The sequence below is a fragment of the Pleurodeles waltl genome, chromosome 2_2 (assembly GCF_031143425.1).
Source record: "Pleurodeles waltl isolate 20211129_DDA chromosome 2_2, aPleWal1.hap1.20221129, whole genome shotgun sequence".
Taxonomy (NCBI): Eukaryota; Metazoa; Chordata; class Amphibia; order Caudata; family Salamandridae; genus Pleurodeles; species Pleurodeles waltl.
Genome location: NC_090439.1, coordinates 851,707,228 through 851,734,659, shown reverse-complemented (window position 1 = coordinate 851,734,659; position 27,432 = coordinate 851,707,228). Strand labels below are relative to the sequence as shown.

At 47.1% G+C, this 27,432-nt stretch overlaps 1 protein-coding gene across 2 annotated transcripts in view; it reads right to left on the bottom strand.

The window, feature by feature from the left end:
* ESRP1 (epithelial splicing regulatory protein 1) overlaps positions 1–27,432 on the bottom strand; it is a 289,890-nt gene that overhangs the window by 28,140 nt on the left and 234,318 nt on the right. The gene's annotated exons all lie outside the window — the stretch shown is intronic.

Here is a 27,432-nt window from a genome sequence, read left to right as displayed (position 1 = left end):
GATCCTGCTAACCAGGCCCCAGCACCAGTGTCCTTTCCGTAAACTGTACCTTTGTTCCCACAATTGGCAAAGACCTTGCTGTAGCATGTATTATGCCACCCTGGGGACCCCTCACTCAGCACATGCACACTGCCTCACAGCATGTATGTGCTGGTGGGGAGAAAATGACTAAGTCAACATGGCACTCCCCTCAGAGTGCCATGCCCTCAACCCACTGCCTGTGGCATAGGTAAGTCACCCCTCTAGCAGGCCTTACAGCCCTAAGGCAGGGTGCACTATACTACAGGTGAGGGCATAGTTGCATGAGCACTATGCCCCTACAGTGTCTAAGCCAAACAGACATCATAAGTGCAGGGTAGCCATAAAGAGTATATGGTCTTGGAGTCTGTCAATTACGAACTCCACAGTTCCATAATGGCTCACTGATATTTGGGAAGTTTGGTATCAAACGTCTCAGCACAATAAATCCACACTGATGCCAGTGTGGGATTTATTGAAAAATGCACACAGAGGGCACTTTAGAGATGTCCCCTGTATACCAGTCCAATTACTAGTGTTAGGCCTGACCAGTTCCTGCCAGCCTGCCACAACCAGATGAGTTTCTGGCCACATGGGGTGAGTGCCTTTGTCACTCTGAGGCCAGGAACAAAGCCTGCACTGGGTGGAGGTGCTTCTCACTGGCCCCCCCCCCCCCCTGCAGGAACTGTAACACCTGGCGGTAAGCCTCAAAGGCTCATGCCTGTTACAGTGCCCCAGGGCATCCCAGCTAGTGGAGATGCCCTCCCCTCCGGACACAGCCCCCCCTTTTGGCAGCAAGTCTGGAGGGGATAAAGAGAAAAACAAGGAGGAGTCACTCACCAGTCAGGACAGCCCCTAAGGTCAGGAAGAAGGACTGCTGAGCTGAAAGCCCCGCAGAGATGACGCAGACGACAGCTGACTTGGCCCCAGCCCTACCGACTTGTCACCAGACTCAAAGAACCTGCACAGCGAAGCATCCAGCGGGACCAGCGACCTCTGAGGACTCAGAGGACTGACCTGCACCTAAAGGACCAAGAACCTCCCGAGGACATCGGCTCTGTCCAGAAACAACTACAAAACAGCAACAAGAAACCAACTTAAAAGAGACTCTCACTTGCCGCCAGAAGCGTGAGTCTTCACACTCTGCAACTGACGCCCCAGGCTCGAGTTTGGAGAAACCAACACTGCAGAGAGGGCTCCCAGGCGACTCCAACAACATGGACACACTGAGTCAACCTCCCTGCACCCCCACAGCGATGCCTGCATAGAGGATCCAGAGGCTCCCCCTGAACGCGACTGCCTGGTAACAAAGGAACCCGATGCCTGGACCAAGCACTGCACCCGCAGCCCCCAGGACTGAGAGGAACCACCTACCAGTGCAGGAGTGTCCAGCAGGTGGAACTCATCCTTGCCCAGTCGGTGGCTGGCCCGAGAAGCCCCCCGTGCCCTGCCTGCATCACCAGAGTGATCCTCGGGTCCCTCCATTGTTTTCAATACAAAACCTGACACCTAGTTTGCACACTGCATCCAGCCGCCCCTGTGCCCTTGAGGGTGTGTTTTGTGTGCTTGAGTGTCTCCCCCTCAGTGCTCTACAAAACTCCCCTGGTCTGCTCTCCGAGGACGCAGGTCCTTACCTGCTAGCAGACTGTAACCAGAGCACCCCTGTTCTCTATAGCCGCTTATGTGTTTTGGGCCCTCCTTTGACCTCTGCACCTGACCGGCCCTGTGTTGCTGGTGCGGTGGCTTTGGGGTTGCCTTGAACCCCCAACGGTGGGCTGCCTATGTCCAAGAGACTGACTGTGTAAGTGCTTTACTTACCTGAAAAACTATTACTTATCTACAGTTCATTTTTGCAGTGTCCACTTCTAAAATAGCTATTTGCCATTACAACCAAAACTGTGTGTACTACGGTTTTAAATCAAAGTTCTATACTTACCTGTGTGAAGCACTTTGCAATTTATGTACTTACCTAAAATTTGAATCTTGTGGTTCTAAAAATTATTTATGAAAATATATTTTTCTATATAAAAACCTATTGGCTTGGAGTTAAGTCTGAGTGTGTGTTCCCCATTTATGGCCTGTGTGTGTACAACAAATGCTTAACACTACCCTCCGATAAGCCTACTGCTCACCCACACTACCACAAAATAGAGCATTAGTATTATCTAATTTTGCCACTATCAGCCTCTAAGGGGAACCCTTGGACTCTGCACACTATCTCTCACTTTGAGATAGTATATACAGAGCCAACTTCCCACACACATACACACACACACTTTTTTGTAATATATATATATATATATATATATATATATATATATTTTTTTTTTTAAAGAAATGGTGCACATGAAGAGCTTCATGGTAACTATACAGCAATAATACAACACTGCATATGCAAGAAAATAAATGAAAATAAAACCAAAAAAGATGGCACACAACTGGCAGGACAACAAGAAATTATTGGTCAAACAACCAGATTTTGTGAATCTTAGAAATTGCTTTCAACAATTTTAGTGGTGGCGCTGTGTTCAACCATATAGAAGTTTCACACGGAAGTGAGCAAACACTGCGCTGGCTACCCCAAGGACTAGTACAGGCCCCAGGCTGCAAGCATTGTTGCATTATTAATTATTTTAAAATGCACCCATACTTAATTTTGAGCAGGGTCTCGGGTGTGTTTGTCTTTTAAATTTACACAGGTTCGTTAACTGTGACTAACAGTTCTTTCATTAATTGCTCCTAAATGTTCTATTAATGCATGGAGTTTTATATCTTGTGATTTGTTGACAGAGCAGACACTGATTTTCTTTACCCTTTTTATTAGGTCGAGCGCGCAAGCGATTTGACCACTTGTGAGTGCTGTGGGCTTTTAACCATGCCCATCTCACACCCATCACTTTCATTCGTTACTGGGCTTGCCTTTCAAAAATCACTTGATGTCATTAGTAAATGCTTCATGTTTGTCCTGCCTTGAGGCTGTTTTTGTCACGGCTTGCAGACTGCCAGTTACATGGATTATTGCACAACTGCTGTGGCACTCACAGCGTGAACAGGCACAACAGCGTGAACTCGACTGGCTGTACTGGAGCGCTGGTCACATTGTTCACAGTTACCTAATCAGAGTCATTATTTGTGGTTCTCACCCGTTAAAACAGTTGAAATTGGTAAATGCTTAATGTAAAACATAAATCCTCAAAGCGAAAGCAGCTCTCCTGGCACAGCGGGAGAGCCGATACTACAATATTCACTGCACTTGGGAAAACTCAACCCATAATGCTTTGCAAGCATTCTTTTTTCATAACATTTTTGCCCATAAATCAGCCTGTGGTGGTCCTGGGACAACAGGACCACCACCAAAACGTTCAGCGCAACACACTCTGTTTAGGTCAGCTATGGGTCTCCGCAGCAGGTTAGAGGGGCCCCCAAAATAATAACCCCTCCCACCATTCAGTCCTTTAAAAGCTCTCTTACAGCTGGAACTTTAGTTTTATAGCTAGCAGGGATCCCAGGGGAGGAGGTGCCGAGCTGCCAAGCATCAGCATCTGGGTGGATTTTCCTCTTGAGTTTCATCACTCGCACCTTATACAGGAAGTATTGGGAGTTCTTCCAAGGGAAGAAAGGGGAGAAGTCATTTAACTCCTTTAACATATCGACAGGATGGGAGCCAGCATCGACGGAGAAGAGGATCAAGGTGGAGATGATGAACCCCCACATCCCAGACAGGGACATCGCATCGCTACTCCAGAGATACGGCACCATTGCAAAAGGACCCACCAAGGTCAAAGACAAACGAGGCATATGGAACACAACTTGGGAGGCCATCATCAACCTCCACAAGGACCCAGCAGGAAGAGACAGACTGAGGCACGCCCTGGGAAGCTTCTACTTGGGAGCAGACGAGGGCAGGATCCGGTACACGGGCCAACCTTTTACCTGCAGGAAGTGTCAAGCCGTGGGACACAAAGGAATAGACTGCCCCGAGAAGTACTGCAGGATCTGCAGACAAACCGGACACGAGGCGAGTGGATGCACAGGAAAAAAGGTGTGCAACCTCTGTGGAGGAGAAGGCCACACCTACTACCAGTGCCCAAAGTCAGACAGACCAAGAACCTACGCAGCCACAGCTGCAGGAACCCAGCCCAAAAGACCACCAGACCAAAGCTAGACCCCACTGCCAATGCCAAAGTGAATGCCCTCCTGAAGGCTTCTAGGGAAGAAGCCCAGAACAAACCAGAGCCAACCAAGAGAAGCAACCCGAAGGAACCGGCCCCACAGGGCCAAAAATCCCCAGGACCCGACCCAGAGGAGAAAATACAGATACCCACAGTAGGACAAAGCAAATCCTGCAACCCCACTGGAGGCAGCAGCCTCATTAGAAACCACCCACCCAGAAGGAACCCCCCGAGAAGGGAGCGCCAACCCACGCACCACCACCGGAGGCCCAAGGGGAGCCAGAACAAACGCAAGCAACTGGGGACGAAGAGGGAAAGGAGTCCATGGCTACCGCCGGGACCCCAACCCGACCCCAACCCAAGCCCCAGCAAAATCAAAGAAGAGCAAGCACTCAAAGAAGAAGGTGGACAACAGCAGCAAGGACGAGAAGATAGAGAAGGCCTGGAAACAGGTAAAGTCCCAGTGGCTGTGAGATAAGTGCAGGAAGGAAAAAGAGGAGGAAAGGAGGCGGACCCGACCAAAGGAAAACAGGCACCCCGACGAGAAGAACCACAGCCTGAACCCCTGCAAGAAGACGAGGAGATGGAGAGGGACGAGGACGTGACCCAAACTCCCCAAAAGCTAGGAAGAAAAAGACAACGGCAAAGGAAGGAAGACTTCTACACCACAAAGAAGCAGCACATCACTTCCCGAGCCGAGGACCAAAACAATGGCTATACCAACATCGACACCGATGAAGAAAACATAGAAGACATGGGAGGCACCCCGGGTGAACAAAACCAGTGCATACAAATGGTACTCCAGCAGCTAGCCCTGATAGACACCACCGGGGCCCCAAGGGAACAGACCCAGTTGACGAAAGTCCCAGAGGCAGGAGCCGAAATAGTAATTTCGGACAACGATGAGGAAACGAGCAAGGGAAAGGAGGCCCAACAGGAGTCCCAGCACCCCCAATAGAGCAGCTTAGGGCCCCGGAACCCAGTAGCAGTTCTCCCTTACTCAGACATTGACAGCTAGCGCTGAGACAATGTCCATATCACTGTTCACCCTAAACGTCAGAAGCATGAAGGACCAGGTTAGGCAAATTGCGGGATTCCGTACGCCCAGTCATACAGCCAGCTTGAACGGCAGTGGTCCGGAAGGAACAACTGCAAATCATCTGGAGTCGCCGTTCTGATCAAAGGGGGGCATTTCACCACTGACAGGGTCACCGAGCAGGTCAACGGCAGAGTGCTGGTCGTGGACGGCTCGTGGTCTGGTGAGCCTGTTAGGCTCATCAATGTCTATGCCCCACCCCCCGGAGAAGAATGAATGGCTCGAGATGTTCAGGGTGCTCAGGATGCAGCTCGTGACCTCCAGGACCATCCTGATGGGTGGTGATTTCAACTGCACAGTAGAGTAGGATGGACGCATTGGGTCAGACTCTGCAGGGATGGACGTGGCGTCCAGGCTGTTTGTGGAGATGACAGGTGAGGCATCCCTGCGGGATGTCGTGGGAAGTATGGGGCCGAACGCCAGGAATTATTCCTGAAGTAAGCCAGACAGGTCAGCGCGTTCACGGATCGACTTCCTCTTCACCTCCCCAAAGGTAAAGCCTGGGCGGAGCTCCATGATCGCTGTCCACTTGTCGGACCACAGAGCAGTCAGTTTCGAGGGGGAACTTACAGTGAAGTTCCCCGCTGGCCCCGGATTGTGGAAACGGAACTGCTCACTGCTGGAAAACGAGGAGTTAGTGGCGAACCTCAGAGTCGCGTATGTAGAGTGGAGGGACATGAGGGACCTCTTTCACTCTGCCGGCGAGTGGTGGCAATGGGTGAAGGACAGGTTCCGGAGCTTCTTCCAGGATGCAAGCAGAGCTGCTGCATGGGAAAAGAAGAGTGTTTTCAGGCAGCTGCAAAGCAAACCGCAGCGCCTGTTTGAACTCGAGCTCAGGTGATGGGACGTGGATGACGAGCTGGAGGAAACCCAAAAAGGGCTTGCAGAGCACTTCAGGGAGGAATCCAGGAAAATCATCTTCCGGACGAGAACCGAGAACCTCGAGAAGGACGAGAAATGCAAGTCGTTCTTCTTCAAGAAACTTCACTCTGCCCACACCCCGCTGGTAGAGCTTCAGGACTCGGAGGGCAACCTCCAGAGTGGGAAAGAGCACATCATGAGAGTTGTCACCGACTTTTATGGCAAGCTTTACTCACCGAAGTCGTCAGAGAGATCCCAGGGGGACAGTTTCCTAAATGGCATCTCAAAGACACTGAGTACAGAAGAGAGAGAGGGCCTGAACGCGCCCTTCACCCTGGAAGAGCTGCACTTGGCTGCCACGACCTCCAAGAGAGGCAAGACCCCTAGAAGTGATGGTCTCCCAGTGGAACTTTATGTTGAACTGTGGGATCTGATCGGCGGGCCGGACTTGCTGGACCTCTACGAGGACGTGGTGAGCAAGGGCAGTATGCCGCAATCCCTGCATGAAGGCATGATAAAGCTTTTGTACAAACAGAAGGGAGAGAAGGAGGACCTTAAGAACTGGAGGCCCATCTCTCTCCTCAATGTGGACTACAAACTCCTAGCGAATGCAATGGCTAACCGCCTAAAGAAAGTAATAGAGAAGATAGTCCACCCTGACCAGACCTGTGGGATACTGAGTCGACAGATCGCGGACAGCCTGGCCCTGGTTCGAGACACGATCGAGTACGTCAAGAGCCGAAAGGTTCTGACGGCTTTGGTCAGTCTGGACCAGGAAAAGGCCTTTGACCGCTTCTCCCATGAGTTCATGGACCGGACACTCAGAGCGCTGGGACTGGGCGACTTCTTCTGTGACGTGGTGACCGTAGTGTATAGAGACACCTCTAGCACAGCATTGGTCAATGGATGAAAAACCAACCCCTTCCCCATCCTGTAAGGTGTTAGGCAGGGCTGTCCAATCTTACCCCTTCTGTTCATTTGTGTTATAGAGCACCTCGCCAAACGCATCAGACAGAACAGGGACATCAGAGGCGAAGTAAAGTGCTCCCTCTACATGCAAGTCGTCTCAGTTTTCTGCGCGGACAGGCGCTCCATACAAGAACTGGAGAAGACTTGTATTGAGTTTGGGAAGGTGTCAGGAGCAAAGATAAACAGCGCCAAGTCAGAAACCCTACTCCTCGGCCACTGGACCCCCACCAAAGACCCACTGCCATTTCCCATCAAGCAGGACTTCCTGAAGATCCTTGTAGTCTGGTTCGGCGGAGAAGGCGCGGTGGAGAAATCATGGGAAGAAAGACTGGCGAAGACGAAAAAGAAGCTGGGACTCTGGAGCCTCCGGAAGCTGACGATCGAAGGGAAGTCTTTGGTCCTGCGGATCGAGACCCTAACAGTGCTCCAGTACGTCGAACAAGTGCGGCCAGAGCAGCCTCGAACGGTCAAGGCCATCACGAGAATGATCTTCTATTTCATCTGGAACTCCAAGATGGATAGAGTGAAGAGGGAGGTGATGTTCAAAACCCACGACAGGGGAGGCAAAGGAGTGGCAGACATTGCCTCCATCCTGAGGGGAACCTTCGTATGCCACTGCGTGAGGAACACCCTGAGGTCAGAAGACGAAAGCCATGTTGGCTTCCTGATGGCACGTTTTTTCCTGCTGCCAACGTAGAGGCGACTTGGATAGGCAGAGTGGGAGAGTGCCGTCCCCTACAACTGGGAAACCTCATGGTTTTACAAAGAAGTGGAGAAGTTCATTAAGGAGCATGGTCTGGTGGCTACCGCCCCGACGCAGTGGACGCCAAAGATCGTCTAACGACAGATCCGTGCGAGGGACGTAAGCGAGCCAATTGGTGCCCTCCCCTCTGCGGAAACGTAGCCTCCAAACGCCTGACCAACCAACACAAAGACATTGCGTGGATGGCCATCCCAGGAGGCCTGCCAGTGAGAGCCTTCATGCACACAAGAGGGCTCAACCGATACAAGTCCTGCCCAAGAGGATGTACCGCAGATGAGACGACCTACCATCTCTTCTGGGAATGCGCCTACTCCAAGGACCTTCTGAAGGCCCTAAGCACAATGCTTGGGGCCTGAATACCAACACCATGCATCACTGCAGACTGGTTTGTTCCCCGGTGTAAGGAAATGGCTCCCTGTTGCAGTTACCCCCCACTTTTTGCCTGATACTGATGCTGACTTGACTGAGAAGTGTGCTGGGACCCTGCTAACCAGGCCCCAGCACCAGTGTTCTTTCACCTAAAATGTACCATTGTTTCCACAATTGGCATACCCCTGGTACACAGATAAGTCCCTTGTAAAAGGTACCAGTGGTACCAAGGGCCCTGTGACCAGGAAAGGTCCCTAAGGGCTGCAGCATATGTTGTGCCACCCTAAGGGACCCCTCACCTAACACATGCACACTGCCATTGCAGATTGTGTGTGTTAGTGGGGAGAAAAAGGCAAAGTCGACATGGCATCCCCCTCAGGGTGCCATGCACACAAAATACTGCCTGTGGCATAGGTAAGTCACCCCTCTAGCAGGCCTTACAGCCCAAAGGCAGGGCGCACTATACCACAGGTGAGGGCATAGCTGCATGAGCAATATGCCCCTACAGTGTCTGAGTCTGTTCTTAGACATTGTAAGTACAGTGTGGCCATATTAAGCATATTAAGTATAAGGTCTGGGAGTTTGTCAAAAACAAACTCCACAGCTCCATAATGGCTACACTGAATACTGGGAAGTTTCGTATCAGAATAATGAACCCACACTGATGCCAGTGTTGGTTTTATTTTAAAAAAATGCACACAGAGGGCATTTCTAAGATGCCCCCTGTATTTTACCCAATCCTTCAGTGTAGGACTGACTGGTCTGTGCCAGCCTGCTGCTGAGAGATGAGTTTCTGACCCCCTGGGGTGAGAGCCTTTGTGCTCTCTGAGGCCAGAAACAAAAGCCTGCACTGGGTGGAGATGCTTAACACCTCCTCCCCTGCAGGAACTGTAACACCTAGCAGTGAGCCTCAAAGGCTCAGGCTTCGTGTTACAATGCCCCAGGGCACTCCAGCTAGTGGAGATGCCCGCCCCCTGGGCACAGCCCCCACTTTTGGCCACAAGTCCAGGGGAGATAATGAGAAAAACAAGGAAGAGTCACTCACCAGTCAGGACATCCCCTAAGGTGCCCTGAGCTGAGGTGACCCCTGCCTTTAGAAATCCTCCCTCTTGGTTTTGGAGGATTCCCCCAATAGGAACAGGGAAGTGCCCCCCTCCCCTCAGGGAGGAGGCACAAAGAGGGTGTAGCCACTCTCAAGGACAGTAGCCATTGGCTACTGCCCTCCCAGACCTAAACACACCCCTAAATTCAGTATTTAGGGGCACCCCAGTACCCAGGAAATCATCCTGCAACCTTAACAAGAAGAAGGACTGCATCCAACAGGGACCAGCGACTTCTGAAGCCTCAGAGGACTGTCCTGCAACCAAGGACCAAGAAACTCCCGTGAACAGCGGCCCTGTTCAACAACCTGCAACTTTCTTGCAACAAAGAAACAACTTTAAAGACTTCACGTTTCCTGACAGAAGCGTGAGACTTTCCACTCTGCACCCGACGCCCCTGGCTCGACCTGCGGAAAACCAACACTACAGGGAGGACTCCCCGGCGACTGCGAGCCCGTGAGTAACCAGAGACGACCCCCCTGAGCCCCCACAGCGACGCCTGCAGAGGAAATCCAGAGGCTCCCCCTGACCGCAACTGCCTGTAACAAGGGACCCAACACCTGGAACCAACACTGCACCCGCAGCCCCCAGGACCTGAAGGAACTGACCTCCAGTGCAGGAACGACCCCCAGTTGACCCTCTGCCTAGCCCAGGTGGTGGCTACCCCGAGGAGCCTCCCCTGTGCCTGCCTGCATCGTTGAAGAGACATCCGGGTCTCCCCATTAGTTCCTATCTGAAACCCGATGCCTGTTTGCACTCTGCACACGGCCGCCCCTGTGCCGCTGAGGGTGTACTTTCTGTGCCTGCTTGTGTCCCCCCCCCGGTGCCCTACAAAACCCCCCTGGTCTGCCCCCCGAGGAAGCGGGTACTTACCTGTTCTCCATTGAAGCCTATGTGTTTTGGGCACCTCTTTGACCTCTGCACCTGACCGGCCCTGAGCTGCTGGTGTGGTAACTTTGGGGTCGCCTTGAACCCCCAACGGTGGGCTACCTTGGACCCAACTTTGAGACTTGTAAGTGTTTTACTTACCTGCAAAACTAACCTTTACTTACCTCCCCCAGGAACTGTTGATTTTTGCACTGCGTCCACTTTTAAAATAGCTTATTGCCATTTTTACAAAGACTGTACATGATATTGTGCTTATTCAACGTTCCTAGAGTACCTAAGTGAAATACCTTTCATTTGAAGTATTACTTGAACCTGTGGTTCTTAAAATAAAATAAGAAAATATATTTTTCAATATAAAAACCTATTGGCCTGGGGTAAGTCTGAGTGTGTGTTCCTCATTTATTGCCTGTGTGTGTACAACAAATGCTTAACACTACCCTCTGATAAGCCTATTGGTCGACCACACTACCACAAAACAGAGCATTAGAATTATCTCTTTTTGCCACTATCTTACCTCTAAGGGGAACCCTTGGACTCTGTGCACACTATTCTCACTTTGAAATAGTATATACAGAGCCAACTTCCTACACCCGGTTCCCACGCCCTCAGAGACCTCCAGGCTGCTGGAGGCTCATGTGCTGCTTTAAAGATGTTCTTCTATTTTCCAGAAACCGCCTGGTAGTAGGGAAGAAAGAGACATCGAGCTTGGGCTGCCGGAAGATGATCCACAGCCTCCTGCGTGACTACACAGCACTGGACGGATCGGACGACGACAGCGACGACGAAACCTGAAGGGGCCCCGCCCCCCCCACAGGGACCCCGGAAGGACCACTAACCGGTTGTCTCTTTTTTCTCTTCAGGACCCGAAAGGCGAACAGAGAGGACTCAGATGAAGACAGGTGTAGTAAATGTAAAATGATGTAATGTAATGTATTGTTTTGACTAACGTGACCTTTTTCTTTAACAGGTAAAAGGTCAAAGGGATAGCTTGTACACATGTTGTCAAGCTTGTTACCTACGACTTACGATCAAATAGGTATTTGTGTACGGTGACAATTGTATGTATCTGTACCAAAGCATGAGTTCTTGAAACAAAAAAAAGTTTGTGTTCTAAGGGTATCAGTATTGCAGTAAGCCTACTAGTCCTGAAAATATGTAATGCACTATGCCCTCTAAGGGCTAAATAAATGGTTGCATTGCATTAATATCTGCCATTCCGTTTTCATGTGCTTATGGTCTCTAAGGGCTAACTGTATAGTTACATGACCATGTTGTATGGTTACATGACCATGTTTCTTACAAATAATATTTTTATTTTGGTGTCCTCTAGGGACTGTTCTTAGCATTACAGTCAACAGCAGAATATTTGCTGTGCTCTGTCGTCCCATGATGCTTTACAGGGCATTCTTTTACAAAATATTTTTGCTCATAACTAAGCCTGTGGTAGTCCTAGGAAAATGAGACCACCTTCAAAACGTTCACCACAACCTGCTCTTTCTCTCCTAAATCATCCCTGGGTCCCCACAGTAGTTTAGTGGGAAATCCCAAAATAATAACACCTCCCACTATTCAATGTCTGTTTAAGCTCTCTTATGACTAGAGCTTTTGTTTTACAGATGAGTAGTTTGTGTTTTAAGAGCCTTATTTGTAATGGCATTGCTGTAGGCCTGCTAGCCCTGAAAATGCGTAATGTACTATGCCCTGTACTATATACTGCATTACTTTTGGTCATTCTCTTTTCACTTGGTTATGTTCTCTAAGAACTAACTATATGGTAATATGACCAGGTTTCTTACAAATGTTATTTTCATTGAGCTGTCCTCTACGGGCTGTTCTAAGCAATACAGTCTAATGCCAAAAGTTTATTTCTGATAAAGGTTTTTATTGGGTTTATATGATAATTGTATATGTTTAATCTCTCCTTATTGTAATTATGACCATGATCCAGGCCACCTTAACATCCATAGTACACTATGACTGTTTGAACACTCTTGATATATTTGGGTGACCATTCTAGTTTATCTCATTGCTCTGTGGCTGTCTTGTGTCTTTTTGGGGGGGAATTGTGTTAGCCAGCCAGCAGCTCTGATGGTGGGGTGGTGAAAGTGGTATTCTATTGAAATTAGAATGGCAGATTTTGATTAGGATGCTGAATGGCAACATTTTCATTTCTGACTGCAGATAGAGGAAGAAGGTAAAGCGAAGTGCTTTAGTTATATGCAGGGCCACTGGAATTATGCAGCAGAAAAAGACCAAATCATGAGGCAGGGTTAACCAATTTGTGTGGAAGAAAAGTCCAGTTATGGATTTACAATGCCAATAGCTCTAACTCAAGCAAACAGGAGAACCACTGCATTGCAAATGCTTGTTATCTTCTGAAGGCTATACGTTTGCACTGATAAATACACAAGTGTCCTGGCACTAGTGCAGAATGGGTGTCGTCAGCAAAGTGAGCACTGAGACCAACCACTGATCACTGTGCTGTTGTAGTCAAGTGAGTACTCTCACCTAAGAGTGCTTATTCTCGTTGGAGAGAGCACCTGAGAGCAGTGCAGGTCGAATGCAGTCACATCAAACTGCGCTGTCGATGGAATGCACAGCGCTGGCTGTCAGGGCACTGCAGCCAGTCATAGCACTTTAGAGCACAGACTCTTAGACACATGTGGATGATCAGTGACAGAAGCTCGCTGTTAGACATGCTTTGCATTTTCAGGATAGCATCATATTGATCCAGAACTGGTCTCCAAATTTCACTAACATTCGCAACAAACTCCTGAACGCCAATAAATTGGTAATAGTAGCATTAGTTCTATTTCGAGTCACTTAAGAATATTGCATAGGATACCTGTCCATAAATGGTTGATCTTTAATAGGATGTTGAGGTCGTGCAAGGCGAAAGTCCCTTATTAATATATAGGTAATTTGCTCAATATATTCATACCCACTCTTAACTTTTGTATAGCTCACCTTCTGTCAGTTTCTAGTAACCAGAAAAATAAGCCAGGTTGGCTGCACATAATTTATACTCTTTTCAAGTGGCTTATCTGTGAAATGCTCTACTACCACAGTCCTGCACCACTGAATACAGGTTATTTAGAACAAGCACTGTCAAATCCAGTCGGTCTGGCCTTTGGGACCAATTGGTTTTACCCATGCTATACAGCATGGTTACATAAAGAGGGAAAAAAAACGCATCTTTGGTGGCGCGTGCACCAAGCATGTGCATGCCAACAAAATGATGCAAGCACTTTTTTTCTTTTTGCTTACCCATCGAAAGTGAAACAGTAAAAAAAAAAGAGAGAGAAAGAAAGTGCAAGCAGGTGGAGGTGAGGGTCACGGGTGGGAGGGAAGCAACACAGAAGAAGGTTGGAATTACAAAGAGCAGGGTAGGGAATCTACTAGAGACTAGGGTGAAGCAACACGGGGTGGGTGCAACATGGGTGCACAGGTGGATTGGAGTGGCAGAGTGGACTGGCATAAAGTGGAGTTGTGTAGAGGAGTGGCATAGAGTAGAGTGGCACTGTGTGGAGTGGCACTGAACAGAGGGGTGTAGAGTGGCGTGGCATAGAGTGGTATGGTGTAGTGGAGTGGCATAGTCGAGTGGTGCAGAGTGGCACTTAGTATTATGGTGTATAGAAAAGTGGTGTAAAGTAAAGTGGAATGGCGTAGAGTGGAGTGGCGTAAAGTGGCATAGAGTGGGGTGGCGTGGAGAAGAGTGGCCTAGAATGCGATAGCGTAGAGTCAAGTGGATAGGTGTAATGTAGCGCAGAGTGGTATAGAGTTGCAGAGTGGGATGGAATGAAGTGGAATGGTGTAGAGGAGAGTGTTGCAGAGCAGAGTGGAACAGAGTACAGTGGCATAGAGGAGTGTGATGTAGATTGGAGTGGCGTAGAGCAGAATGGAGTTGAGTGGCATAGAGGAAAGTGGCATAGATTAGAATGGCATAAAATGGAGTGGAGTACAGTGGAATAGAGTGGCGCGTGTGGTGCAGAGTAGCGTGGCACAGTACAGTAGAATGGCATAGAGAGGTAGTGGAGTAGAGTGGAGTGGCATGGAGGAGAGTGACAGAGGACATGGAATGGCATGGAGTTGATTGGCGTGGAGTGGCACAAAGCATGTGTAGAGTGGCGTAAAGTATAGTGGTATAGAGTAAAATTGTGTAGAATAGAATGGAGTGGCATAGAGTAACGGATCAGAGTTGTGTGGAATGGAGTGGAGTGGCACAGAGTGCCATACATTACACTGGTGTAGAGTGGTATAGAGTATAGTGGTGTACAGTATAATGCACAGAGTAGGGTGGAGTGCAGTGGAGTGGTATAGAGTAGTGTAAAGTAGAGTGGCATGGCAGAGTAGAGAGGCAGAGTGGCACAGAGAAGAGTGGCATAAAATAGAGTGGCGGAGTGGCCTAGTTTGGTGCAGAGTGGAGTGGTATGGAGTGGCACTGTGTGCAGTGATTTGGAGTGGAGTGGTGTGGTGTAGTGTAGAATGCCATGGAGTGGATTTGCAAGAAGTAGAGTGACGCAGCAGATTGGCAAGGAGTAGAGCAGCATGGAATAATATGGCATAGAGCAGAATGGCACAGAGTGGGGTGGAGTGAACTAGGGTGTAGTGGTGTAGAAAAGAGTGGCATAGAGCGGAGTGGCACAGAGCGGAGAGCAGAGATGTGTAGAGGCATGGGGGCAGAAAGCAGAATAGAGTGGGGTGGAGTAGAGTGGCGTGGAGTCGAGTAGCTTGGAGTGTAGTGGTGTGGCACTGAGTGGAATGATACAGAGTGGAGTCAGAGTAGAGTGACATAGTGGAGTGGCACAGAGTCATATTGTGTGGAGTGGTGTGCCAAAGTGGCATACATTAGAGTGTGGTGGCGTACACTGGAGTAGAGTGGTACAGAGTGGCAAAGAGAACAGTTGAGTAGAGTGGCAGTGAGTGGTGCAGAGTAAAGTGGAGTTATACTTATAAAGCTACATTTTGACCACCCTAGAATGATAAACAGCTGTAGTCCATGGCCAATATAATTCTAAGATGGCTGCCATGTTTAAACGTTATGGCTATATTGAAGTAATCACACTGCATAAGAAATGAGCTGAAAGTGAGGGGCCCAGCACCACTTACGAGTAAATTACATTCCAACATACCAATGGCAGAGAAGGGCTGATTGAAAGACCCTCTATGTATGTATATGTAGGTTTGTATTTTATTTTTATTCATTTGTTTTTATTACAAGAGCCTAGCAGCCAGCTATATCTTTCAGGCTCTCCTAAGAGGATCTTGCAAAAATTAACACACAGCAAATCTTGCACACCTAAGTTTGGCCAAAGAGGGTTATCAATAGCAAACGACTTGCTTACAAAGGTAATTAATGAGATTTCATGCAACAAAATATCTATCTACTGGCTTTAGAGGGTGTAATAAGATCCTGCAGCATTACCATTGCCTTGTCACCACAGCCAACTGTACTGAGCATATGATTTCCCATACAGCAACTATGAGTTATAAAATTACAAATATATGTAATATTAGAGTAGGCAAAACAACATTTTAAATGAGTTACCATAGAATATTAGACTTTCTCAGAATGGGTTGCTGACATCAAAATCTTTGCTAGTACGGTAATCTGTGACATTTCATTTAACAAAATTCTTCTCTACGGGCTCTAACACCGCACAAAAACAATCACTCAATTGCCTGTTGGTTTAACTTATGATTTTCACAAAATATACCAGGCCCCTGCCTTTGTTTTATATTTAAATAATAAGCTGATCAGGCCTGTAGCCTTGAACACTGTATTACACATTAACCAACTCAGTCCTATTTTACTGAGCAAAAGCTTTCCCACAAGACAAAGTGAAATACATGCACTCTTTAGTGGACACACACTACTCCCGTCCAATGAAATACTGTACTCAAGACAAAAATATGTGGATGAAGCCAAAGCCCCTCTCTCATTAGTGCTTGCGAATGCTCTTTTTCTGTCGATCACAAGGGTTACTGACAGCTGTACTGTCAGGCCAGACCTAAAAAGGTAAGCCTTAAATTATACCAAGTACCAAATATCAATATTACTGGTTAATGTACTTAAAAAGGCATTACTCACCATGACCTTTTCAAAATAAGTACACCCAGTACCCCCACGTAAAATACCCTGCAATTCTAAGGAGGTCCGAAACTTATCACTAGCTCAGTGTGCTCTAAGATGTAGGTTTTTTTTTTTATATTTGCCACCACTCATCCTGCCGTCGCTCGCCAGATGCCAATGCTCCCTGGAGTACACCACGAAGCTTCATGCAACCCTGGTCGACAAGGGTGGCTCTGAAGGCTGTGGCGACAGACAAAGGCAGACATTTAATGGAAGGCCTGGAGCATGGTCCTTGTTATTTTCTACAAATTAAGGTGTGGCTCCGGCTGCACTGACCTCGTGCCGCAGGAAGCACTTCCTCCCACACACCAGCTGCCCCATCACCCGAGCTGGGCCACGTGCTTTTCTAGCACCAAGTACTGTCTGTCGGGGGCCCGGCAGCGGTGGCGGACATCGCCCTCCTGAGACCTGTTGTTTTCGAATTTCTTGATCCAATTAGGCCCCGCCCTGAAAGAAAGACTAACAGAGCTCCAGGAGCAAGCCCATCTAAGTGGTAAAGCAAATTAGAAACACAGAGAGTGACAGACCGAAATCGACAAAGGTCGCTAACAAAATAAAATGAATGGAAAAGAAAATTGGATAACAGACTGTAAAAATGTATGACAAGCTTTCCCCCGTTTCAAAAAAGGGAAATAGATATAAAAACTTGATGATAACGTTCATGTCGAGTTCTTTAAAAGGATCCACCGTAATGCTATTCACCAGTATAAACGCATTTTTTTTATTAGGTCTGACCCAGAGACAGACAATACGAGCCTCGTGTAATCAAAAACTTACATCGTAAATGGAAGGGCTTTAGATCGGTTTTCGTCATCAACTCATCTGTTCAAACGTCACTCAGGTTTGATTCCGCCCGTGGCAGCACACTATATGCTACAATGTTTCAGCCCAGTTTAGCTACTGTCTCTTGCATTGAGTGATGGCATTTATCTGTCCACGTGTGCACATGCGCCTACACATAAGTGCACTTCAGCACATTTGTATTCCCATTCTTTAGTTTGTAAACCATTTTTAGTCATGGTTGTGTATTTAACCTGCTTTCAGGTTACAGTAATTCGATGTCAATAGTACATTTTATTTGTGCCATTGAAAATAATTTTCCTTTAATGTGAATTAAAACGAAAAGGGAGTTTCTCTGAGTGTACTAGGCACACCTGCTTGCTGGGAAGCCCTCAAACCCTTCCATTAAAATCAGATGCAATGGTCAATTATTTTTTATTTCATGCATATGGCCATCAGGGTTCGGTGATGGCATGCTGCCTTGTTTTGTCTTGGGGACGTGCTGCAATAAAAACAATCATCACACCAGCGTGCTAAAGCCAGATCTACTGGCTTTACCAATCCTCATTTTTTAGTTTCTTTCAGTAAGGTTTTGTGCCTGCCTTTTCGGAGAGGCAGCCACATGAACAGATCCCGATTAGAGTCAGGAGGGGAACCAGAGCTGCGAGGAGAGTAGCAAACCAAGCTTCACTGGCATACAGAGGAGGTGCAGTGTGGGCGACAAGCTTCCCTCATAACTGCCCCCACACCTGGGCATCACTAAACAGACTGAGGGGGGTGTCTCTCGGACTACTTAGTGATCAAGGGGCCACAACGCAAAAATGGTGCATATATTAGTTTTATTAAAAATTATTAATAACATTTCAAGGGTCCCTGAATCTGCCAAAATGAGTTGGGGGTGAGTTTGCAAGTATAAAATTTGGATATGCTAAAATGCTGGAGCAGTGGCGAGGGAAACCCCCGCTTTAGCAGGTTAAGTGGGGGTAGCCACGCGCCCATGCTCTTGTGATCTGGGTTCCACTGAGAACTGATTAGTTTAACATCTCCTCGCAGACAAAGGCTCCTAAAACGGTCGAAGGGAAGAGCGAGGGACGAGAGCTGCTAAGTGGGCAAAGGTCAGGGAAGGAGAGAGAAAAATAAATGATACAAAATATGTAAAAATAACAAAGTACCAAATGGAGTGAGTGGGGGAAGAAAAATAATATGAGGTAAGAAAAAATGATGTTAGAACCCAGAAAAGAAAAGTGAAAAGACGGAACACTGAAAACGTGAAGGAAAGGGTGAAGGGAAGAAAGGCTGAATCGAGTCGATGTGTGAAAGGTTGGAAAAAGGAAAGGGGAGTGAAGGGGTGGATAAAAGTTTGGACAAAGGGTGTAGGGATACATGGATGGAAGAATAAAAGAATGGATGGATGGATGGATGTGTGAACAAATTGGTCACTGGATGGATGGAACGGTGAAAGGTTAGATCGACAGACTAGTTGAAAGTGAACAAATGAATACAACGATGGATGAATGAGTTGACTGATTGATGGATAGAATGTGAACGGATTGTCGGAATAATGAAACGATGCGGTGAAGGGGAAAGGAATGGACGGGTGGGAGGAAAAACTGACAGGCGGCGGTCCAAGTGAACAGAACATTCTAGCGAGTGGGCTCACTTGCCCCCCTCATTCAGTGGCATTGGACGTTCGGCTGAAAGTGGGGGTATTTTATAGAGTGCCTGCACGGGCAGGAGACGGGATGCATATGTGGCCCCTCTCGGGAAGAGGCCGTGCTTGGAAAGACAACGAGAATGCTAAATCTGAGAGCCGGTTCCGCCAGGCTGCGCCAGCCACCCTCTGCAGCGCACCTTGTAGAGCTCGTGCACTTTTCAGAGCAGACACCATGCTAGGCATCCAAGTGAAAGGGTGCAGAGGCTACAGACCCTTTGGTGTTTGAAAGCACCCCCTGCCCGCCAGGCGACCGTAGGGAGTTGAGTAAGACCTCGGTCTGCGGAGGGATGCCTTATCTGCTGTCGGCAGAGAGGCTGTGTGGCAAGGAGGCGCGCTCCCATGAGGGCACCGGCCCCTGCGAGATGCAGCCGGAAGTCACCGCTTGAAAGGCCTTAGGCAAACAGAGGCTGGTGCAGGTCACAGCTAGTCACGAGGCGCTTTACGGGAACATAAACTTCCCGGATCCTTTTCTAGTTGGCATTGCGACAGTGGGTGACGATTACCTGGCTCTCAAACAAACTAGATTCACTTCAGAAAACACGACCCAAAGTAAAACAACAAAGGCAACTGCCAGCTGTGACTAATGCTGCCGGCCCTGCCACTTACAGCACAGTCACCCGGATGTGATAACGAGGGGACTCTGGGCGATGCCATTTGACAGATGATTTTAGGGGGTAGTAAATGGAACAAGATGGGGGTTTCAAACATCCACAAGTGAACCATAGGTCAAAGCAAACATGGCCCAGACCACTGGCCAGAGCACACCCAAAGAACATGAGCGCAGCATTCATGAGTTGTCTAGTTAGGTTTATGATATACCTCCATATGACGGACCCCACTTCTCTAGCCATGCACATACCGATCACTGTAGTCCGCAGAGACCACCCAAAGGATTCGGCTGTTCTAGCCAAAGACTAGTTGCAGAATGCACTGACGTGTGAAGTGAAATCTTAGAGCTGAACCAACTAACTAGAGACACGAAGCCTTATCCTAATCCTACATTAAAATTTGGTGAAACAGGAAGGTGTGAATGATATGTACAAAAGAGAGAGTTAATCATGCAATTCTACCAGCGCACACTCATCAGAGTATGTGCATTTTGGTACTAAATCAGTTTTTTTTTTTTTTAATAATGTGCTTTACAGCAATTGCAGTAACAGGACACAGAAGTATAGAGGCAATCCCATCAAATACTGGCCCACCAATTCCCAAGCCTTGCCACTAACATTAGCACAACAAGGCATTTTCTGAAATACCTCTACTGAGCTTCAGCACTTGTCTCTTATGGTGCTAGAAAATAAAGCGCACTTTAGGAGGCAAACCCAAAACACTAGCAAGGATCAAGCAGTCCAGGTAGGAGATTTTGTGGCAAGTGAGCAAGGAATCCGTGTGCGCGCACCCACAAACTGAAACATGCCACTCAGTGGAAATAATGTTACAGGTGGAGCCCCTGGTTTTAGTTTTGCTGTTCTTACTTTCCTTCCTTTATTTATTTCCCACCTTAATCTACCTAGGCTCATTCTTTAATCTAATCATTCGCGTCCAGTATGTTTAATCAGCTACCATTCTGGAGGTCTGGAAGATCTCTTCACTCAACACGTTGCCTCCCTCCGACCTCTGCCCTACCACGCTCCGTCCTTTTGTCTGGAAGCTCCTTGAGTCTCTCATCATCTGTCATCATCTTCTCTTGACACAAGCTTTTCTCCCTTCTTCCTGTCCTGTGTTTCTGTTGGACCACTCTATGGAAAGAGCTCTTCTTTCTTTGACAAAGTCTCTACCGTGTGCGCTTTATACTAGACAATCCTCCCTTCTTATTCTCTTTAATCTCTCTGCTGCTGTTGATCATTCTGTTGTCTCTTCCACTCTCTAAACCGGGGAGCCAGAGACTGCTCTTCCCTGGTTTTAATTTTTGAGAGCCATTGTCTCCTTTCATGGTAATTTGTAACTATCTGGTCCTCTTCCTGATGCTGCCACTTTTTAGCCTCGATTAGGTCTTGTTCATTTTGCCCTGTGGGTCTGTGCGACTGAGAGTGGTTTCTCTTTTCCTGCTAGGATTTCACTTTGAGACTTTTCTGTCTCTCTTCCAGGTGTGAATACTGCCTCACTCTAAACCCTAATCTGTCCAAAAAAAAACTTCCTTTCCCACTTCTTTTACTGACACCTGTCTTGCTCCCATCGGTCTCCAATCCCACCGAGTTGTACAAGATCTTTGAAATAAAAATAAAGAAAAATCAACTTTCAGAAACAGATATTTTCCAAACCCAATCCGTCGAACCAGTTTTCTCGAACTTTTCATGATTAATGACATTTGCAATTTGTTTTTCAATTTTACTCAGTTTGTTTTCGTCGAAGCATAAATTTGACCCTTTTCCCTCTTGTTTTTGCCAAAGCCTCGCCTCTTCCGACCTGTGTTTCTCCTCCTGGCGTTGTTTGTACACTTTAAGCAGACCACTGACCCCTCCTCCTCTTCACATCGCTATTTTCCCAGATGCTCCCAGCTCCTCAACTACTCCTCCGCATTCCCGCCTCTCAACTTAGTTTTTGTTTTATTTTTCCTGGGAGAAGAAAACCCCCCAGCAATCCCCTTCTGAAGTTCTTTTTGAAAATGTGCCTTCTTACCCCACCCCTCTGCTCCTTTTTCGGAAAGCACCTTGCCTTATTGGGCCCGCCCAGTCTCAATCAATCAATCAATCAAAGAGATTTATAGAGCGCGCTACTCACCCGTGAGGGTCTCAAGGCGCTGGGGGTGGAGAAAGGATGGGGGGGAGGGAGAGGGAGGGGAGATCACTGTTCGAAAAGCCAAGTCTTGAGGCTCTTCCTGAAGAGTAGGAGGTCCTGGGTCTTGCGGAGGTGGGTGGGGAGGGAGTTCCAGGCCCTGGGGGCTAGGTAGGAGAAGGATCTGCCTCCGGTGGTGGTGTGTTTGATGCGAGGGACAGTGGCGAGAGAGAGGTCGGCGGAGCGGAAGTGGCGTGTGGAAGGTCACTTTTTCGTTAAGGTAGGCAGGGCCGGTGTTGTGGAGCGATTTGTGTGCGAGGATGAGGATCTTAAAGGTGATCCTTTTGTCTCAAGGTGAAGAGAACCTTCCCATGGTGAAGTGTGAGATGTATGGTGCAGGTCGTCATGGTTGCACGTGTGGTACTATACTGTAGGTACTCCCGTCAGACAGCTGCAGGAAGCACATGCAGGGAGGGACCGCAGGCCCTGATCACTGAAGTAACAGAACAACATTGTATGAAAAGAACAGTGGAGGCCACCCCTTACCACATGCCATCACACTGAGTGGACAGGAGGTGCCACACGTCAGAGCTGGAACTGGACATATCTAGGGGAACGTGACACCACATGGAGCCCAAAGAGGCGGATAGAAGGGTCATTAGCCACTGAACTCATTTCAGAACTTCATTTCTAAGGTTGGGAGTGGGGAAGGAAGACGACCGGATGCAAGTACTGATGGACAGGACTGCACCGAGGATTGAATTAGATTGCACAGTAAAAGTAGGGCTCCTGGCTTTATGTTTTTTATTTTTTTTAAACATTTACGTCTATATTTATCCATATTTATTTTTTTGTCTATTTTATTTGTATTTATCCATATTTATTTTATGTTTTGGGAATAAAAGGAGTACTGAAATTGAATATTTCCACATTTAACTATTAAAAATGCATTCATTCTTTGATGCCTGTCAGGTTTTTAGCAAATTAAGCAGGACATTATTAGCATTATACATATATACGTTAACATATGCCTGTATTTAGGGGGATCTCATCCTGTTTTTATTTCCTCCGTGGTGTTTGTCTGCTTAGCAGTTGGTCTGGAATTCATGAAGGACAACAAGGAGTGTCACTCCTAAAATGCACAATTTTCTGTATTTTTCCGCTTTTAAATGTAAAAATAAATACAGACAGGAATTATTGTTTTCTGTATGTTTTCATCTGTAAAAATCAGCAAGAACAGAAAACGGGAAAACTTAAGTAAATATAAACATATGTGCGTCAAGCATTCATTGGCAATGTGTCCCTACATATATTTCATCAGACTGTTTTGGTGTTTCTTTGTTGTTTCCAATCGTCTTATGCTTCAGGGCTCGGAGATATTTTTTCCCTGCATGATTTACAGTTCCAAGTTTCAGAGCATTGATATGAATACACTCTAAAAATAGCAAGAGAGCCCCTTGGGATAGAATTCAACACGGGCAGCAGTGTTCACATGGCATCCCCAGAAGGCCAGCTGAAGATAAACAACTTCACCTGCCAAGCCCTGTGTTTATCCGAACTATATGGGGGAAGGAGACAGCGGATATACCCCTCAGAGCTTCGTCCTCACTCAGTTTCCGGCCTTCTAAACCACCGCAGACAGCCTAATAACTTCCCGCTCCAAGGGCACAATACAGACATTTGCTGATGATCTTTCGCCTGTCATACCTTTGCTGCTCTCGCATGTTTCTAGCTAAGAGTGAGTCTGCAGGTTTTTTATTGCACAAATTAAGTGCCTTCCAAGCCCTAAGTAAGGCATTGCTGTAAACATACCTTTGAGGATTTTTATGGTCGTTCATCAAACAGACGAACAGAGCTTGGGAATGTAGAGCACAACGGATACTGACAGTTTTTTGTAACACCCCCAACAATAAAAAAACAACAATGATCATATTAATCACAATAATAACCAATAATTTCACTGACAGTGGTATGCCTTATATCATGTGGTAATAATATTAGTAATAATAACTAATAATTTAACTGGTATCAGATTGCTATGTAGTAATTGGGTAATAATATTAATACTAACTACAATAATAGTAATAACAAAAACAACAAATAAGTTAATTGATAATAGTTTGCAGCATATTATGTGATATTAATAACTACATTTACAACAGTAATAATAATGAACAATTTAACTGATATTAGTTTATCATGTACTATTTGTTAGGTGTCTTTTCACTTTGGTGGCCACCAGTGTCTAGATGGACTGGTTCCCAGAAACATACGTAATCTACTCACATGTGGAGATTGATGGTGGAATGTATTTTGTACGCGCTCTATAGACGGGGCTCGTCTCGCCCAGCTGGTTTGCTGTATATTTGCGAGTCTCCGATACAGAACACGCACAGTACGTGCATCAGGGCAGCCCCGCCAGGAGTTTAAGGTCTGGAACGGGATCTGGAATGAACTTTGTCCCGTTTGAATGTACCTAGTCCTTGCTGCCTTTCCGTGGATAGTTGTCACTCCTTTCAACTTGTAAATGTTGGGAGGTGTAACAACTAGACTGCAGAGGAGACCTGCAGGTCAGCCCGGCACGTCCATTCCCTGAGGTGTACACGTGTCATCACATGTATGGTGTCCTGCTTTACTTCTACTTAAGTCATGTAATGTGATGGGTTTCAGAATTACTACAGTCCAAGTTTTCCTAAACCAAACATCTCCACTTTCAGAGAATGTATGCAGGCAGAAAGCGAGCTGCAAACACTTGCTGCCCTGTTATCATCATGACCCCTAGGATCAGCGCAGAATATGAACATGTAGCATGTCGCCAAGAAACATGCTAAGCACAGAGCATCAATGATCGCAAAGAGCAGCCGCCACCAGATCACGCGGAAACAGACAATGTATGTGATGTATCTATACAGTGGTTATGATCCCTGAGGAGGCACTTAAATCAATATATGATGTGGATGGATTTTAGAATGGAACGTATGCACTGACATGCTTTCTACATTGGAATATTTGAACATATATGGAGGTACAAAGAACGGTTTTATGAACCCTGCTTATCAGTAAACAGCAGCATCCAAAAAATGCAACAGTAAGTGATGTAAATTTGGGAATATGGCACGTAGGTAGTTTATAGCTGTGATTTGCATGTAGCACAATGTAGAGCAGTAGCGTAATAATTCTAAAGAACTGAAGGTGGACTCTTGTTTCTGAAAAGCCAAGCGAGGAGCCTGCCCTCACCCAGCTACAAAGGGCTCAGTTCATTTAGCAAGGCAGATCAGAAGGCTGGCAGGAGGAGGGCACCAGGCATTTCTTGCAAACATCATGTCATCTCACGGATGTCAGCGACTGCGCCCATCTTCTGCAATACGACAATAACTGAGGTTCGACCAGAAAAAAGTTTGTTTTTCTTTACTGTATTTTGATGATATCTTAACAGGGGACATGAAAATACTTTTAAAATGTTTAAATGAAATTATTACAATCAGTAAACGACTGCAAGAGCCGCCTCGGGGTGTTTTTATCCATTCAAACGTATAAAAATACCAGCTTCGTGCAAGTCTTCTTTCACTCTTAAAAAGGGAGGGACAAAAGTGAAGAGCCATGGGTGTTGAAGGAGGCCATAAACTGAAGCAGTATAAGAGCACCAGGGAACGTGTGCTATGTACGCAGTAGATAAACAATATAAGATAGACGTACAGTGTATGTGCCTTAAAGTGGTGACAAATGCCCTACAGCCAGTAATTCCTCCAAATCCACCATAGGGTAATTACAAGTAGGTTAAAGTTTAACAGACTTCTAAAGGGCTCCTCCCCACAGACTCACCTCACCACGGGATGCAGGGACAGCCCACAGACAGAGAAATATTGGAAAAATAAACCTTGCTGATTACATGACTGAATCATGCTGAAACCTACTGGGCAGTAATATAGAAACAGGATATGGTCCACTCTCTCCCCGACGTCCTAGAACGTGTGCCAAAGCTGAAAACTGCAGCTATTACTCAATATAAAGGGCACTTACTGGGCAGATACCATGGAAGCAGAATATCTGTCCCCCGCCCCTCCCCCGCCAACACCACTTAAATTATACAGATTAAAACTTATGCTCTTAACCACAATGAGTGGAGACACATTGAGTGGGAACATAGAAACTCCATGCTCCCCATGCCATTGGAGTCAAGGTAGCCTGGCTGATGAAGGGTGATACCCTGAAACCGGTCCTAGGATGCTCGTCTCCAGTGCAGGGAGGTCCTGGCTTGGCAGTTCGGGCTGGACTGCTCCCATGGGGAACAGGGTCAAGAATGATTTGCATATGGCTGGGTCCAAACTGGAAAGGCTTGGGTGGCAAAAAAACAATGGATTTAGGCCCAGATCTCTGTACTGGGGTGAGTGTTTGACATTGTTCAGCATTCCGTCCATCACTTGTTCTTTTAACATAGAAACAAGACCTGTCTGCTGCCCCGGCCTGTCCTTTTCCCCTAGCTGACCTCAGCATCAGAGGTGAAAGCTGCAGCACCAGGCCATGCATACAAGGCACCCGCAGCGAATGGCTACACATATGCAGGACCTACATGCATCACATTCCAGAGATCTAGAAACAGGCGGACTAACCCACCAGCAAAGTAAGGGAACATTCAGAAAAGGAAAAAGTGTTTCATGATCCCACAGCAACGAGACATAAAAACTGGCCTACCTGAGCTCCAGAAACATCACATTCATAACTAAAGACAACGAGAGAGCATGAGGATAGAGCCAAGACAACACGTTTTGAAGGTTTCTCTTTGCTAGGGGACTTCTCTATGCTGTAAAATCATTGGCAAAGTCTTGCTGTGGTGTCTGACGAGACTGCTAATCTGTTGTGCAGTTAGGATTCTTAGAAGCGTGCTTGATCCTCACGTCGCCTATCACCCTTCTTGTAACTGGTAATTTACATTTCGCTCCCTCATCCCTCTTTTTTTTTAATTCTGCCTCGTTGGATACAACACATGGAGAGTCGTTCCCCAAGAGAGGGCTTTCTGCAGTTCCAAAGATATCTCATCCATATGGCCTTTCTGGTCTGGACACACAATGGCAGCTCCATACAATCCGTCCGAGCCCTGGAAGTACAGTGGATCTAAACTCACATTGCTTCGTGCCCTTTAGAAGGAAGCCATTCAGCACTGTCTGTACGAGCAGCGCAAGTTAGTTATGGTACCGGTTTTTATCCTTATGTGTTGAACTGCGTGATTACATGAGTACACTCCTTCACATATACATCGCTGGAAGAGAAATGGAAATGCGTTAGGTACCACTCTCTGGCAAGCTGATGCAATAAACTCTTTAGAATTTATGGATCTCAGTTTTCCTTGTTAGGTAGGAGCTATCCTGGTTGAGACCAGCCCTGATAAAGTGCTGTGTGACGGAAGCGTCTTCGGGGATGTCTCACTATCCCCAGAGGGGCTTCTGCTTGGCCCTGGGTAGGGTGACGCTTTGGTGACCTCGGCCACGTAAAGATGGCAGCTTCATCCGGCAGCACAGAGGGTTCATGTAATACTGACTCGCGCCCCGGGAGTGATGGAAAAGGGACCACCTCTGCTTGTGAATCAGGTAACGCAGAAGGCGAACTGCGGAATGTCTGCCTATGTGAGCCCGATATCAACTCACTGATATTGCCAACTGGCTGTACATGTATTTTAAAAAGTGTGCGGCGAGTTAATATTGCAAAGCTCCAAAGGTGATTAATAAACTTGGCCTGGTGTCATCCACACATCTCTTTTTCTGCAGCAGTTCATGCACACCTCTGCTGTGAGAGGCACTTGGAATGACAGTGATGTGCAGTCGAGGCATGGGTGAGAGGTTTGTCGGCCCAGTGTCTC